Below are 17,543 nucleotides of genomic sequence, written 5' to 3'. Positions count from 1 at the left end.
TCGTTTTTGTGGTAACCTATGATGAAGTATTTCGGTGACATATTCAGTCTGGTCTGCTTCATGTACTCATGCGCTGTTCGGTAATCACGTTATTAAATGGTTTTAGCGAAATCCATCCCCGTCTATGCAACGAGCTTGCCGACCTAGTTACTTTAACTACTATTATCATTACTAGCTGCTAGTTAGTGAGGACCTAGCAACATATGTGAGATTGATTTATGAATTTTAATCGTAGCTACTACTTTGAGGTTCCTTTCAGAATGTAAAACCTCACTGAAAAGAAACTAATGTTCGTGTGGAAGAAAAGTGATAATAGGTTCACAAATGAGTAAAAGAAAACCGAATGGACGAATACAGTTGCGTTAGTAAGACTTATATACTACGCCTTGATCTTTAGAAATGTAGCAACGTGCTAGTTGTTAGGAGTTCCTGCAGAGTACTTTAAAGAGAGGCAGCTAGCAACAACAAGCATGGCTCTTGCAATGTCCTTAAGTGTTTCTCCCAATACGCGCGCGAGCGGCAAGTGTCGGCAGCTTCTTTGACGAAACCTTGCAATCGGCCAGCGACCGAGGACATCCTGCCAGAAATTTGGCCGTATTCTAGATAAGGTTACCGAACTATCACTAGAATACCTGCATTCTTGGGTAGATTTTGTGCTCGCGGCTCTAATAGCCCAATCTGTCACACGCGTGTAATTATTTGCCGTCTCTTTGCCCTCATAATCACCCCGTTTGCGCCTCCTATTGCGCCTCTTGAAAGCGACTGACTGTACGAACGCCTTTGACTGTTAACGAACATTTCTGTGCGAGCGTGTTCACAATTACTGTCTCTTTATTATTTACTTTTCCCTCTCCCCAATTGGAGGACCGGACACGGCTTTGGTTATGCTCCCTGGCTTTCCCTGTTGGTTTCTCTCTCTCTCTCTCTCTGTTCCTTTCTCCTTCCCCACAAGGCAGAGTATAGGCTGGAAGAGGCGACGTCTCTTCTCGTTCTCTTTCTTTGGCTCTTTCGACCGTTTTCATGGTCAGTGGCTGGTGGTCGTACTTTTATAGCCGGTACAAAGGCACCGATACAAAGGGCGCGAGCTCTCGCATAGCCGGATTTCGGGACGTGTTTGTCACACAGCGCCAACAGCAATTATCACCACCAGCACCACCACCACCACCACCACCACCACCACCACCATCATCATCATCATCATCATCACCACCACCACCACCACCACCACCACCACCACCATCATCATCATCATCATCATCACCATCATCTCATAATAATAATAATAATAATAATAATAATAATAATAATAATAATAATAATAATAATAATAATAATAATAATAATATTTTCATTTCCACTGCAGGACGAAAGTCTCTTCCAGCGATCTGCAGTTTCCCCTGTCTTGTGCTAGCTGATTCCAACTTGCGCCTGCAAGTTTCCTAATTTCATCACCCCACCTAATTTTATGCCGTCCTTGACTGCGCTATATCAGATAAGAAAAAAAAAGAAATCGCTGCGAACGTACTTCTCGCAAAATTATCAGTTCTACACGTGACACTGGCAATAGTAATTAAATAAATATTTCGGCAGATTTTACGAAAAGTACAGTGCTGACGCGGAAGTTGTGAAAATGGGCAATGGGCGACAATGCTAGGTGGAACTCGGCTTTGTTGTATATATGCCTTCGTAACATCGTCCGTTGTATAATTTTGAACGGTAATTGTATGTTTCATATCTCTATTGAAAGCTGTACCACCTGCTATTTGGTCTTCTAACAAGCACAATGTGCTTAGATTGACCAGCAAACTGTCAAAAAAAAAAAGTATTTGAAATAAACTCTGATTTGATAAACTCTGATTTGGTTAAGCGTAACAGAGTTTTGCGTGCAAGCGAATAGCCAGGTCTGCCGGCAACAAGTGCTGTCGTGCGAGAGCTTTGGGGGCATCTGTAGCTTTTAGATACTTTCGCGGAACGCTCGGGAAAAACAGGCTTCCTCTTCTCCCGTCACTCTCTCCTCGTGTGGCGGCTGCACAACAGGGCTCCAGCACCGCTACAATTGTACTGGTTAGCGGCTCTATTCTCTACGGAATTACGCAGTGAAACAACAAACGCTGCCTAAATGTCATCACTGCAACAAATAGACGGTTTATAGCGCACAGTTTTTTTATGGAAGTGAACAGATTTTTAAAAGCGTTCGGATATTCGCTTACATTGACAATCATCATCGATGGTTTCCGCATACATTATTTTTATATATTTCGAACGTTCTCCCGATGGCATCAGTTATGACATATGCAGATCCAGGTCGGTTTCAGCAAATATGTCCTGGTAGTAGGACCTGCAGAGCTGCCACTTCCAACCCTTCCTCTGCATTAACTTTGATTGCATCATCCCTACGTTATCTAGTTCTTCTGTCAAGAGCTGAAGACAAGCGCTCACGGCGAACGCAGATCGATAGAAACGCTCAGTTTTGAGCAAATTAAGAGACTCTTTTTTAACCTTGGTTCGAATCCTTAGTGCACATGCAACGTGCACAACTCCTTCAGAACAATTTCCCGGTCACTAGTAAAAGGCATCACTTCGTATGCTTCGCCACAGTATTTATGGTTTCACAGCACATTAGAGCATATATTTAAAAAAAAAGAAGAAAAAAACTCTGTCTGAATGGCACCACCTGTGTGCTATTACCAGTCGTGTATCTCAATACCTATAATTAATGTGCAATGTCAGACATGCCAAGTGGAAGGTTGTCTGTAGGGCGCGCTGAGGTGCCCGAATTGATTGCTTCGGACGAGCCAACGCTTGCCCGACTATTTTGCCGAAGCGCGAAAGATATCATCACTGGTATTTATCGTCCCAGATGTGCAGTTTGGGATGACGGAAGCCGTAACTCGGGCTTAATGGGTCAGTTTCGACCGCCTGGGGTTCTCTAACGGGCGCCTAAAACATGAATTCCGCATTTTGTCCTCGCCGGAATTCGGCCGGCGCCACAGAAGAGAATCCGAACCACCTTGTGCCGCAGCATAACAGAACACCATCTCCAGTGAGACATTGCAGCGGGTATATGAGTGCAAAAGAAGGGATGAAGATATATATAAATGCTGCCGGGCCACTACTCTGCGTAACGCTTTCACTTAATTTCTTGGAATAAAAACAGAGATGTAGGAGGTAATAACTAAGAAGTTGGTTATAAATTATAACCAGCTTCTTGGACTCCTAAAATGAACAACCAGTAGCAGAGCAAACTTGGTTTATTTTGAGTTGAGTCGCGAGTCACAAGAAAAAAAAAGAAGGCTTTCACATTTTGTTTCCGACCTGCGTAAGTTTGTTGAAATACTCGTATGCGCAGCTTTTATAGCACTTGGATTTGCGCATCACGATGAACACAGGGTCACTTGCTTTTCATCTATGCCTTGCTTCCTTTTCAAGTTTTGTTTTTTGGTGAGATACACAGCATCCAAGTTTTCCTTTAGCCAACAAAAAAGAAAGTGCACGATACAAAGAATACTACAGCTGGATAGCGGGTGTTTTCGCTGGACCTTCTAGTATAGTTGCGTCCTTGGCTGCCTGACAGATATACGACGACCGAGAAAAGGGGTTGTTATCATTCGGAGGCGTCTTATGCCGGGAAAAATCATGGAAACGCAGAAAAAAAAAAGGACCGAGAGAACGCCTTTTCATATCGGGAACAGGGATCTATACCTATAGTGGTCGCCCACGGGCATGCTTTTATTTATCTTTTCCCCAGGAAGTCTACTTATACTGTGTTGAGGTTTCTTCTCTTTTCATTCGTTTTCGCTTCTGACACCGTGAGCTCGGCTTTCCCATCGCGCCTTCGTTTGGCAACGACCTAGTTCGCTGATTCCGGGGAGCATGATCAGCGGACCGTGCAAACCTCGTTATTTTCACAGTTGCACTAGCCAAAATCCAGAGCAGTTTCTCTTTTCTTCTTCTCTTTCTTTCTTCCTACTATGGTCAGAGTGACGCCGCCTAACTGAAGTTTCACTTGTCGGTGAAACATTGTGCACGTGAAGAAAAGCATGCACCTTTCCACTAAGTCTACAAGATGTGTGGAGAACGTTCTTTGTAGCACCTTGAAGGAGAATCTTCCGCGCGTTTAAACTCTCCGGTGTGCTACAAGAAGACAGCGAAGACGTAAGAAAGGCGGTGTAGCGCAAGTTTGCTGCAGTGACTCCATGTGTCCAATTCAGTTCAATTCACATTTTATTTACCGCACAATACGCTGGAAGGTCCACTGGGCTAAAAGCCATGAAAACGGCTTGACAGGGCCCAGATGGCCGTTACATAGGTGCATAGGTTCAGAGCAAGATACACCGTGACAAAGGTAAAATGAAAACAGGCAGATTACAATACATAATACAAAAACGGCGGAAAGTTCTCATTATATATATATATATATATATATATATATATATATATATATATATATATATATATATATATTACAGAGAGGGATAGAGGGGGTTGCGGACTGGAAAGTGATCGTCGCAGTACGTGCCGCCTGTGATCGCTCTGTCGCCGCTTTTCTGTAGGCACGGACACCACGCCAACAACGGACGCTGCACTAATGTAAACCTGTGCATAGCTTCCCCTTTGACTTCTCCGCAGTGCACGTTCGTTTTTCGCATGCTTTACCGCAAAGCGTGACACGGAGAGCTCTTGCCAAGAGGCGCGGAGCGAGCCGGCGCGCAGCGCGGGTGGGAGTGAGGTTAGGCAGATGCTGCTTTAGCGGCCGCAGACCAATAAGCGATGACACCTTCTTTTATGTAATGCGTTAATGACATGCTGATTTAATGTAGTATATTCATTGGAGCTTATACAGGAGCTAATGTTCATGACTTGGCGAAGCATACTTAGAAGCGGGCCCAGGTGGCACGTGCATGCTGTAAAAATCGCTTCCATTGCGGATTACCCAATTTCCATTGCAATAAAAAAGTCTGAAAGAAATGCGTCAGTTAAAGCTATATTTGTCATCTACAGATATGGTTTTCGATCGCACATTATGAACCATTGCAGTCTAGTGTTGCCAATATTTTCTGAAGCATGTGGCTGAAGTGAGACAAAAAGGTCACTAAAATTTTCGCGATAACTGTGAAGTGGCGTTTAGGAACGTAGGTGTTCTGAGACACTCTACTGTAAGCTACCGTGAAATAAATAATTTACCTATACGTGTCATGTTGGTCTAATGTTCGTGCAGCTGAAAAAAAAACAGTGAATTTACCAGCAGGGTATAGAGGGCTTTAGCTTTAGTAATGTATTTACTATAGGGTGGGCGAATATTACAAGTGGCGAATACGAATAATTGGCTTGTAATATTTTATTTGTATCCGAAAAATGAACTATTAGGTATTTTCGAATATCAAAAGTAACCAAATATTTCAGAACAACCGACTGTTAAAGTCGGGTTACTGTTTTCCACCTGCTGATCAAAGTATCGTAAATTATAATTATCAGAAGATAAAACAGCGACAAAGTTTTGACGCAATGCAGAAACAAGATCGGTAATGCAAGCTTTGTTTTCAGTTTTGCACTGAAAGTATGGTGCTGGTTAAGATTCCTTGGATTAGATCTTGAATACACACATAAATATCCAAGGAGGCATGGACGTGGGAACTGCTGTCGTCACCGTATCACAATTGGTAGTGCAACGCGCGCGTAATGCGGAGGTTGTGGGTTCGGCTCTCATCGTCAGCAAGTTGTTTTCTCCTCCATTTGCTCTATGCTCTGGAAAGAGGGCACAACATTATATTTCAATGGTTTCCAGCTCACTGTGGCATCGTCGGCAACAACCTTGCTGACAAGGCTGCCCGGTCTGTCCACGAAGACACCTAGACGCTTCCAACACCTTTGGCGAGGTCTGACGCTTCCGGGGAACTTCGCCTGCTTGCACGCAAAAAGTCACAAGATCTCTGGAGTTCAAGTGCCTTCAATTGCCGATTGCAGAAGCTGGACCCCATGCTACGGCTACAACTGCCATCTAGCCTTTTCCGCGGCGAAACAACCTTTCTGTGCCGCTTGTGGTTGGGAGTGGCGTTCACGAACGCCTACTCCTATCGTAAGGGTATGGCCGAGAGCCCGGTGTGTGACTCCTGTGGGTGCGAGGAAACCACCGAGCACCAATTGTGTACCTGCTCTCGCTACGATGTACAAAGCCTCTCTCTGCGGGCAATTTTAAACCGACTGGACTCAAGACCGTTCACCGAGTCAACGATACTCGGACCGTGGCCACACCCGTCACTGGCACGAAAAGCGATTCGTGCACTAGTACAATACTTAAAGTGCACCGGCTTAAGAGACCATTTATAGTATCCTCGTGCATCCTCCCTCACGCACTCAGTGCTTACTCTCTCCCTTTTTCCTCTTTCTGTTTTCCTTTCCCCTACCCCCAGTGTAGGGTAGCAAATTGGGTGCTCGTCTGCTCTCGCTCTCTCTCCCTTCAGCTTCTCATTTTTACACTTCAATGAAAAACTACAAACAATTTCCCTTCAAAGCACCACTGTGCTTTGAAGCACAATCTCAATGTGAAGGCTACCAAAATGAAGACAGCCGTTGGTTCATCGTGGTCACGGAGCCTATGCATCGCACAGAGAGTTTCGGCCACTTACATGTACCTTTTGAATATTAAACTGCGTTCTAGAAGGCCATTTCTCAAGCAACCTTTCTAACTTAGAAGTCGTTGAAATGTCCCCAGTTGTTCATTCAAGTCACTAAAAGAAAGTCGCTGATTGCTGAATATAAAAGCTTGCTGTGAACAGACAAAAATTCACTAAATCTAGCGACAAAATGGCTAAAGTAACAACACTGATTAAATATCGGTAAACTATAAAAAGCAAATCTGATTTTGTGTTTTCAAATATTGTTAGGTTAGACGGCCTCAACAAACACGGTATGATGCAAGGAATGGTAGAATAAATTTGTTTTGGACTGCTTAGCGACAGCTTTCTCAGTCATTCAGGCTCGCAAAGCACTCCCCGCAGGCGTGTCGTACCGCAAAGCATGGTAAATCTTAAACTGCTTAGTGCGGCCGGCCGAGCATCATCTGCTACAGAACGCGGCGGCGACGCCCGAAAAAGAATCCTAGCTGCCCAAGCAGGGGATACGTAATAAAGAAATCGTACTTATGTGGGCGCAATTCTGAGAGAAAAATTGGCATCAGCTGTTGTTTTGTTGGATTTGCCAGTGTGAAGCCGACAGTGCCCGCATTCAGAAGTATGTGTGCGTACGGAAAGGGTGGGCACGAATGGCCTATTTTTCCCTTTCCTGACTGTGGCGTGGAGGAGCATGTCTCCCCTCGAACTGGTAGATACGCCTACGACAAGCATGATGTCACGCACGCACAGGTAAATATACCGACACCTCACTCAATAACCACGAGCATTCGCTGTCACAAAGCTGGCGCGACGAAGAGCGCTGGCAGCGAAAAGCGAACGCTTCGTGCTGCCTCAGTTTCACTGCGAGAACACCTTTCACGGCCAAATAATTGAAAGCAGCCTTGAAAGTACTGAGAACCTCAATTGCACTATTGAGGTTCCTAGTATGACAGACCAAGTAGCCCGAATCAATGCCTAGATCAAGAGTTGAAAGAGTGAACTGCAGACTTGCAGAGATGGGGAAATTTACCAGCTGAAACCGAGTAGACCCTGCGTGCTATATACATAACGGTAATGAGTGCGCTGAAGAACCAATGTGACCGAAACTCTGTGTGCAGCTGGTGGAGTTGCCAGAACCCCATTATCAGGGCTTCAAGCAGCTTTCTGCTGACTCGAGTGATCTCGGTCGGGACTCCAGGCACCGTATTCCCGACTTTCAAAAGTGTGTGTGCGGGGGGGGGCAAAGAACCTACTTTGCCGCCCCCCTCCAGTTCTGAAAGTGGGGGGGGGGGGGGGGCACATGTGGAAGGGTGGAAGGGACTTTTAATTTCACTACCGCCTCGCGGCGCGTAGTGCTTCCAGTCTACTCCAAGCTCCTCACGTTGATGTCGCTTCTTCTAGGCATCTGCATTAACACGACAAAGAGCCCCGCGTTCTTCTGCGTCGCCTTTTCCAAACGAAGCATTCTCGATGCGTGAGCGACTTCCAAGCGAGCGACGCGTTGCTCGGGCGTTTCGCTAGGCCGATGTTTCCGCGCTTCTATAGCGCCTTAGCGACTGGCCACGTCGACTCTACACTCCGCCGCCTCTTCTTCGCACATGATCTCCTTCTTGCGAGGGTGCATTCGGCGACGCGACCGGTGCAACAGCGAGGAGAGTGATGCTACACTGCCCCGTGGCGCTAACGGGGCAGCGACTTCCTCCTAACCCCTTCACCTACTTTTCCTCGACCTATGACCTATTTTCTTCCCACCCACCTTCCCCTCATTTTTTAGCTTTTCTTTATGATAACCCACAACGCCGAGCGCCCCTGAATGATTCGTATATTGCTATCGCATTAAATTAACGCTGTAGTTAGTACAGCCTCGTATAGTAAGCAGCAGTCGTCGCCTGGAATCGGGAGCCAAATAGTAATTCAGAACAGCGCACATGTATCTAAACACATGGAGAAAGACCAACTTATATATACTGGTGCTCGTTACGGTCGGTAATATTGAGCTCTGTTTGTACCGGTCTTGGCATCTATAGTAATAACAAACGCTTGTACGCGGAACCCTGGCATTGCGTTGCCTTAATCACGCGCCAGAAAAATTTACCCGCACTTCCAGGTGTAACTGAGTCACCCAACTAGGGAAGACTTCGTGTCGAGTGCACGCGCATATACGAAACAGACGCGCGACCGACATCCGAGAGCCCCGATAACTAAGAGGACGAAAGGGAAAAAAACAAAAACAAAGAGTGGTGCTTGGTCTGTGCAGCCAGAAGCGGCGTGGCGTCTCCGTAATACTTGTTGCCAGCGAGTTGCGTCCCAGCAAATCGAGTTTGGCCGGGGCTAGATTTCATCAGCCGCGCGCAAACAACTCCGAGCCGGTAGCGACAAGCTTCGTCAATTACAGCCCGCTCGGGCAGGCGCTACGCAGCCGAAAAAGAGGGCTAGGTTCGACTCTTCCGCGTGATCAGGAGAACGCGACAAAGACGAAAGCGAAGGCAATATATGCCCTAGCGTTCTTCTCTTTCGTTCCTCTTTCTCGCCCAACACAAATAAAAATGGGAGAGAAAAAAAATCAGTATTGTGTGAAAACTGGCATCGTTTCTTTGCTGGATGTTGTATTCTGCGTCCTCCTGCTCCGCGCCCGGAACGCCAGGTCAATCGTGGGCGAAAAGGGAGACGAAGAAAGAAAAATAATATTCGCAACTTGACCAACTGAGGAAAATCGTTGTTAGTTCGTTGCTCAGGATAACTCAAATGCTTTCTCAGAGGAATCCATCCGCCCACACAAACTGCAATGCCGTTCCTTAGTTGGTCAATTTTGAACATGCTGTGAAAAGAGAGAGAGAAAGAGTAAAAAAAGTATAAAAATTCCGCCGGCCCTGGGCAATATGTGCAATGCATTCGCTGCAACAGCCGCAGTCTGAATGGTCCGAACGTCCTTTTTCTCGCTTTGACATAATCACATTTACCTGTCTTGTACACTGGAGGAGTACGGTCATTGGGAGGGGCCAGAACTACATGGGTGGTCGAGGGGAGACGCAGTATATAGAGTTGATGCAAGAGACGCGTGTACGCAGTACAAAAAGCAACGAAACGCGACGACGCTTCGTTTTACCGTTTTACATATCTCGTATTCAGCGCGCCAGGCGGCGCGCAGAGTAATAGAAGAAAATAGGCAGAGAGGTAAAACTTTATTTATGTAGGTTAGTAAGTGATCAAGCCTCTCGGTTCGTAAGCTCGCTCACTCACTCACTCACTCACTCACTCACTCACTCACTCACTCACTCACTCACTCACTCACTCACTCACTCACTCACTCACTCACTCACTCACTCACTCACTCACTCACTCACTCACTCACTCACTCACTCACTCACTCACTCACTCACTCACTCACTCACTCACTCACTCACTCACTCACTCACTCACTCACTCACTCACTCACTCACTAAGTGAAACGCTAGAGCGATGAGCCGATTCTGTAGTTAGTTTATCTATGCCACGGGATGAGGATTGGTTTCTTCGAAACGGGGGTCATCAAATAAACAGAAGGATGTGAATGAATACTACAAGCTTGTCAATCGTCTTAATTCGTCAGGCGCGCGCGAGCTGTCAGGAATTTAACGTGTCAGGAGTGCAGTTTGACTCGGCTTCTCTCAGGTCGCACAGGGACCCATGCCCAATGGAGCCTCGAGTGAAACCTGCTTGGGGGTATTCGGAGATACCCCCGTGAAAGGCGGATTTCCAGGGCCTGTTCTTGCCACGTTCGCTGAATCCAAAGTGAGTGGACGTCGGGTAGTCGCTCGCTTAGTTTGGGCTGTGTTTTGTCGTTTAGTGGGAAGAACGAGTGACAGGATCCCTGGAGGCGAAGCGGAGCCCAGTGATGATCTACTGTCGCGAAGCCTCTCACTTGGGCATCGTGGCGGGAAAATGTTTTGTCTTCTTGAAAAGGGACCGAAAAAAATAAAGGCTCACAAGGTAAGCATTTTATCTCCTGCTAGCAATAGAATCGTCCTTTGCTTTTCGCAAATGGCCAGCTTTCGTTCATCTTCCGAACTTAACTTCCGCGCTCGGAGGATTTGCTCACTCGATGTTTCTTTCCGCCTCCTGAGAGATGCTCACCGCCATATGGCCGTACGTGAAATGCCTGCAGAACAAAGCCAGATTTACTCCAGGATTTCTCCGTTTCGTAAATGCGGTATATCTCGGGGAATTAGAAGAAGGAAATGTTGCTTCGTGTGTCATCCCCGGAAAGCGGACTTGGAAGCTTGCATCGCGCGTCGGCTTAGTAATAAGTCTTCATTTCAAGACACAAGCGAAATACGGCCTTTCTTGTTCAGGATCTCCAAGACTAGCATACTGCTTCTTTAGGACGATGATGAAATCTCGCTGAAGAAGCTTTGTCGTACGTTGGAATGTAATCTTTCAAAGAGCGTGCAATACAGCAAAACACTCGATGATGAAGAACAGCACCACCTGTAATGACCACGAAAGATGGGATCGTCTGATATTGTGCTGAGCGTGACTCTGGTCAGTCCTCCTGTTGATCAAGGGAACTACTCTTTGTCAAAGCGCACTGCAGGTATTATATCGCTGGCGTGCCAATCGAACGCTTTTGTTGAGCATGCTGTGCCGCATGGCATGTTAAACATGACATATTAAACAGAAATTTACGAAAAAATTTGAACACTCTACAACCGCAATTTTATCTTCTGTAACAATGTATGCCGCTCGTCATCTCACTCATTCTATGCCAGTTTTATCGCGCACAGTGCGACCTCAATGTATCCAAGCACGGAAAACATTTCGCACATACTACTACGAACGGAATGCGTTCACAGTGTCAGGTGGTAAACGTCAGCGACAAGCAGACAGTGGCGATCCCGACGGGTGTCCACGAACTCGACAACGCGTGCTTCATCATTTCTATAATTCCATAATATACAAGCTTTATATTTAAATACTTATCAATGGGGAAGTCCGTTCTTCAAAATCGAAACCGGCTCTTGGACTAGTGCAAACGTTTTGCGCATTAAAGTAAGGCATACGAGAACACAGAATGGTAAATATCATCGCAACACACTCTACTGAATGGTGCGCTACGAATTTGTGGCTAGCTTTCCTAAATTAAGAGTGATTCATTCTTGCCTAACTTGCAGTTTTATGATAGGAGAATTGTTGAATCACTGCCCACGACCTTCATTCAAGTTCTTCGAAATATTGCTGAGCAGTTGGCTCCTACACATTTGCTTGATTTCACAGGTATTGTTTCATGTAATTGTATTTCAGTCAATATTGTACGTTTGTGTGATGTACATACGTGCATATACACACTGTTCAGCTGTACTAAATATCTCGCTTCTTGTAGTCGAAATGTGATAAAACAAAATCTTGTCATAAAAAATCACCCAAACGTGATCAGTGGGCAAGTGCCGCATTCAATATTTTTTTATGCAAAAGCGTCACGTGGCTCATTGAGCGCAAAAGCCGGCGTCGCGCGTCTGCAGCGGAGAAACGGCACCTAAATTTACATTGGCCAAGCCACGAGCGCGCCTCGACGGAGTTCCCATTCGCTGAGACGTCACGGCATGAGTGCGCCTCGACGGGGGCGAGCGGGCGAAAGGGAATCACCTGCTATCGACTTAGCGCGCCAGGTGCTGCGTGAGGGGAGAGGGCATCGCCGCGACGCCACGTCACCCTCGCTCTCGAAAGCCTGTGTTACCCGCGCGTTCCTTGTCCGCGCAAGCTCTCGCCTGCGTTCTAAGTGTGTCTCGGTAAGGCCAAATAAAAACGCGCCAAGCATCACAACGCGCTCGCATGCCCGAGAGGAGTTCATAACTTGAAGTACCGCTCAGTGGCGTTCAATTGGACATTAATGCTTTGGCATTTACAACTCATCAGAAGTACTTAGGTGTCATCGGATTACTTTGTTATAATAACACCTGTTTAGCCCTATTAGACGCCTTCGTCATCACAATTGGTCAGCCGTTGCATTTATAACGCAGTTATTCGGTATGGATGGACTTGTGAGTCAGAATACCACTTTACAAGACCGCCATTGCACAAGATCCCTTCCTGATCGACCGCGACGCCGAATGGTGGTGCCCGACGAGATGAGAGCTATGAGATGCAGGCCAATAAACAAGTATAAGAAAAGGCACGGAACAAAGTTTAACATTTATGTGCTTCCATGCCGTAACGACTGTAATCGGCAGCAGATTCCCTGTAAATAGAAACCCATGGGTATCATTTTCTCGAGATCGAAAAGGGAACGCAACACAGGCAAGAAACGTAACAGCAGGGGAGACGTCTAAAATCATTGAGACCAGGAGTCTACTGTTCCTTCGCCGAGAGCGCGCAGTGAAACGACCAAAGAAAAAGAACGACCACGAACGTATCAATGGGTTTCTTCTTATCTGAGCCCTCCATCCCTCCTCCTTGCCGAGTGCAGAAGCGAAAACGAAATTGCAACTTTCATTCTTGACCTGCCCTTAGTTTGGGGCTCGTTCAGGGCACTCTTAAACAGAGATAAAGAATAAATGGTTCAATCGAACTCTCACAGAGGACGCAAAACATCGACAGCATTTGCTTCACACGTCCCCGTGCGTCCCGACTAAGAGTCTGTGAACGCTGAAATTGAGTTCGTAGTCACGTGACGGCATGGCTAGCCGCTTCCTTCGCAGTCGGATCAAGCGGGAAACAAATAGCGATGCTGGTGTGCTTGCCTTTCTTGACTGCGTTAATTGTTACCTATTAGTTTACCTGGAAGAGAGAGAGAAATAAATGAAATGCGAAAGACGGGGAGGTTAACCGGACGATAGATATCCAGTTTGCTACCCTGCAGTGTGGAGGGGTAATGGGAGACAGAAAGAAAAAGAAGTTTGTACAACTGCATTAGCTGGAAGACTGTCTGCGAATGCGTCAAACATGCTGGTTTACTTATCTTTGCTGCGACGTAGCACGTATTTGGCCGAAGCCACTGCTTCTCATAAACTCAAGGGGCAAGCTGCAGCAATATGTTTGGCTACTGGAGTCGATAAATAAGCCTACGCAGACATTCGAGCAAGCTCTTCCCATAGCTACGTTTGCGTGAAATCCCGAGACAACGCGCCTGTATCAGACGAGATGAAGTGAGCACCGCGAACACACGTGCCTTGCAGAACGTCTTGTAAGCGCCGTGTGAATGTCTTGAAGTGCGTGGCGCCGTCCGCGTACGGGCACGCGCGCATTCACCGCCGTGTGTCCTTCTTCTCTGTCTCTCATTTATGTTCCCCTGTTCCCTTACCCCAGCAGAGGGTAGCAAACCAGACGCTTCTCTGGCTAACATCGTAGCCGTCTCCCTTTCGTTTCTCCTTCTCCTCCAAAAGATGCTGCATAATCAGCTACCTGCACAATGCTTCGCATAACATAGATTCACACAGTGCGTGCAATCTGCCTAATTTTTTGCTTACTTATTTACGCGCCAAGCCTGACGAAGCCTCAACTGTAACGACTATGCAGGAACGCAGTTCACTCTACTGTAGTGTCTTCAAGTCTGAAAGACCGCAAACATAGGCTGCGCCATGCCGCACGGCGGCCCTCGCCTTTTGAGGCAGCTAGGCATGTTCTATAAAGGAGCTATGGCCCCTGTCGGTGTGGACAGCGTGAAATTTCTCATTCATTTTACCGCTAGAGACAGTTCCCTGCGACTCCCGCCGCTACGCGAAAAGGGAGAGAAGGAGACAGAAGCCAGCCACGACGGAGAGATTACGAAGCTCAGTAAGAAGCACTGCAAGAGGGACAATACATTGTCGCATTGTCGCTTACCGGCCCGTTTTGTTTGACAGGGGAGTAGACGCGAACTCATAAAGGAGGAAGAATGAGGAATGTGTCGTAAAATTGGCGGCGTCGAGCGCATATGAAAGCGAGAGAGTCGTTAGGCCGTAAAAGCTGGAAGTCGCCTGCATGCATAACTCACGGGTGGCCTACTGCGGAAAAAAAAAAAAAAAAAAAAAGAAAGGAGAGCGCGAGCGAAGGAAACTTCTGGAAAACTGGACGCGTCCTTCTTGCACTTTCTTCCTCTCCCTCCCCACCTTTTTTTTTTTTTTTGCTTTCTCCAGCGTGCGCGTTCCACGGCAGCCGCTTCTCCATCGATGCTCGTGTGCCCGGAAGGACGTCGGAATCCTGGAGTCGCGCCGCTTATGAAAGCGCGCGCGTCGCGTTCCCCCATTTTGCGCTCCCCTGCGCTGCTGCAGTGGAGTGCAATGACGTGCCGCGGTTGCCGCCACAATACACACGAGAATGCCGCGCGCCTTCCGTAATAAGATGCGCTTATGATCACGCGGAAAAAGTGGTGGGAAAAGGGATCCAGCCCTCGGTTTACTTTTTAATTAAGTGTAGCCGTTCCTGGCAAGTTCGCGTAAACGGCAACTACGCACGTCATCGCTTGAAAATTTACGCGTCGCGGGGCCGGCGCGTTGCTCTCTGTAGATTGGATTCAAAATTCTACCTCGCTGTCGCATGCGTGCCCACAAAACGCATCATGCGCGCGGCGTACGACGCCGACCGCCTGGAATTTCCGCGTCGCTTTCCATGCCGTTTCTCAACGCGTCGAGTGCCTGTGTTCTATGAATAATTAAAACGGCTGATTAAAAAGAAGTAGAAGGATTAATACGCCTTCTTTGAAGTTGTAGACACCTAAAGTAAACGGGTTAAAGAGAAAGTTTGCTATCCTTACTTCGTCATTTTTCGTTTCGAAATTGCATTATATAGCTTGTGGAAATATTAAAAAGAATGTACAAGTGCCACATAGCAGGACAGAACCAAAGCAATGTTGTTTGCCGTCGCTTTCAGCAAGTCAGACTATTTTTTGTATTTCGCCTGATTACATGATTGTTATTGTATTGTAATGTTGCTCGGCGCTGTGCTTCCTTGCTTTTTAAGATGATTTCATGTCGCGGTAGTGTTGTCCTGTCACCGATCACAAGTTCATGTGCAAGTTCATGCGGCCCGCAGGGCAGTGTAGTACCTCGTCGGTATACATTCCTATCTGTTAAATTTCCCGCCTCTTGCGCTCTGAAGCACCCGCCCAGTTTAGTTTCCGTAGGGTCATGTCTTTTAGCTACCCGTCTGTGACGTTTATGTTCCCGGTTGTTGCGTCCATAAAAGTGCGACGACGCCCCACCCACACAGCATCGACCGTCGGCAACGCCTAAATTTGACCGCCGCATGTCGCCATTGAAGACGATCACTTCGCATAACTTGCCGTGCGACGCAAAAAATTGTTATTGCCATGTCCAGATCGTCGCTGGTCGCCGATATCGACACGGCTCACGAAATACAAAGCCAAGTGCAGGTGGAGGATAGCAGAAGGGGTCTCCCTACATCCATGTTCGCGGACGCATGTCTCGTGATCTTCCATACCTCGCGCCGTTACTTCATTATAAAAGGCTGCGCTGAAACGGAGAGAGGGCTGAGAGGGCTCGAAAAAAGGCGATTGTCATCGGATATTCGACCTAAGCGCCAGATGCAAATTACAATCTAAGCTGCATTTATTTGGAATTATGGCTTCTACCGCTGCAAAAAAGGTGTTTAACCTTCAGTCTAGCCGCCAGGCAACAGTAATAAGCTTTACTGAGAGGGTTTTCAATAGTGTGATGGCTTCTTATTCAACTCGAAATAAGATTTTGTGTGAGAGTAACTTTCCGTCCCATCAGTAACGCTAACACAAGCGTTAACGGGTTCTACGTTTTCCCCGATTATACGTCTTTTACCCTCACGGCAGCAACTGCCCTGACGTAAGTAAATCCCCTTACCGCAACATTGGCTCCGGCGATATTCCTTATTCTACCACTGTTAATCACTTCAAGCCAAGATATTCCTCTGTGATATTCTCTCTTATTGTATGCTTGGAAAATCGTGTCCTAGTCTGGCAATGCCTTGTATTTTTATTTTGTTTTTCCTTCATATTTTTTTCTTTCGTCAGTTCTGTATTTGAGGTAACGGTCTCTAAAAGACCTACGCTTCCATTTTTATTTATTTAATTATAAGAAGAGCTACTACCGTATTTTTCTTAGCACATGGTTTCCACAGTGTTAGTAAACTATCCCTGTATAAGCCGTACGCGGTTGTTGCTAGAGCAAGCCAATAGTCATACAAAAGTAAGAGTATTCGCAAGGCTTCTGAAAGTGAGTGGCTGCATAATATGGACAGAACTATGCCATAATAATATCGTGACATTGAAATGTTTTTCTTTCCAGAAAGCTAGCCTGTAATTAATGGTTTAACGCAATTTCTAAAGTTTCATATAATTAACTTAGAATGACTTTTTGCAAACTGCATTTTCCAACTGCATTTTTTATATGCTTCTAAATTGAAATAGCTGTATTATTCTATAAAGCACCAACTTGGCAAACCATGACATATAACTGCACAAAACCAGAAGACGTCAGGGATTCATCCAACTCTGGACTCATTCACTGCCACAGCAACAGACTGTCACAGAGCACACCCCAATTTTGCGAAGAATAAGATCTTTGCGATGTACACAACGCCGTGCTTGTTTGCAATAGCAGTGTCGACTGTGGCCTCCGATATACATGCACAGACGGCACCACTCTCTGAGTCTGCGTGTTGCACAAAACTCCGCACACAAGTTGCTGAGATCCAAAGGTGCACAAAAACACAGTGGTTGTGTTGGAGGAACTGTGAAATGACGAAAGGAAACGATGACACTGCTAGGCACAGTTGTAAAATGCACGGCTTCTAGTGGACATGCGAGATAAAACCTTTGACCGGGTAGGGTGGTGCAACTTAGTCTTCTTCAGTGTCTTCCTGCCCAATGACCCGAACGCGCGAAGCCGACTGGTCAGTTTGAAAGGCAAGCCACAATACACAGACTAAGGTGAAACACGAAGAAGCACAGCACCGCAACTGAATGTATTATATAGGCCCCGGTCCCGT

At 46.6% G+C, this 17,543-nt stretch overlaps 1 protein-coding gene across 1 annotated transcript in view; it reads right to left on the bottom strand.

Moving 5' to 3' along the window:
- Cbp53E (Calbindin 53E) overlaps nt 1–17,543 on the bottom strand; it is a 252,080-nt gene that overhangs the window by 159,110 nt on the left and 75,427 nt on the right. The window lies entirely within an intron of this gene.

The sequence above is a fragment of the Dermacentor andersoni genome, chromosome 1, assembly GCF_023375885.2.
Source record: "Dermacentor andersoni chromosome 1, qqDerAnde1_hic_scaffold, whole genome shotgun sequence".
NCBI classification, from domain to species: domain Eukaryota; kingdom Metazoa; phylum Arthropoda; class Arachnida; order Ixodida; family Ixodidae; genus Dermacentor; species Dermacentor andersoni.
This window is presented reverse-complemented; position numbering and strand designations above follow the sequence as displayed.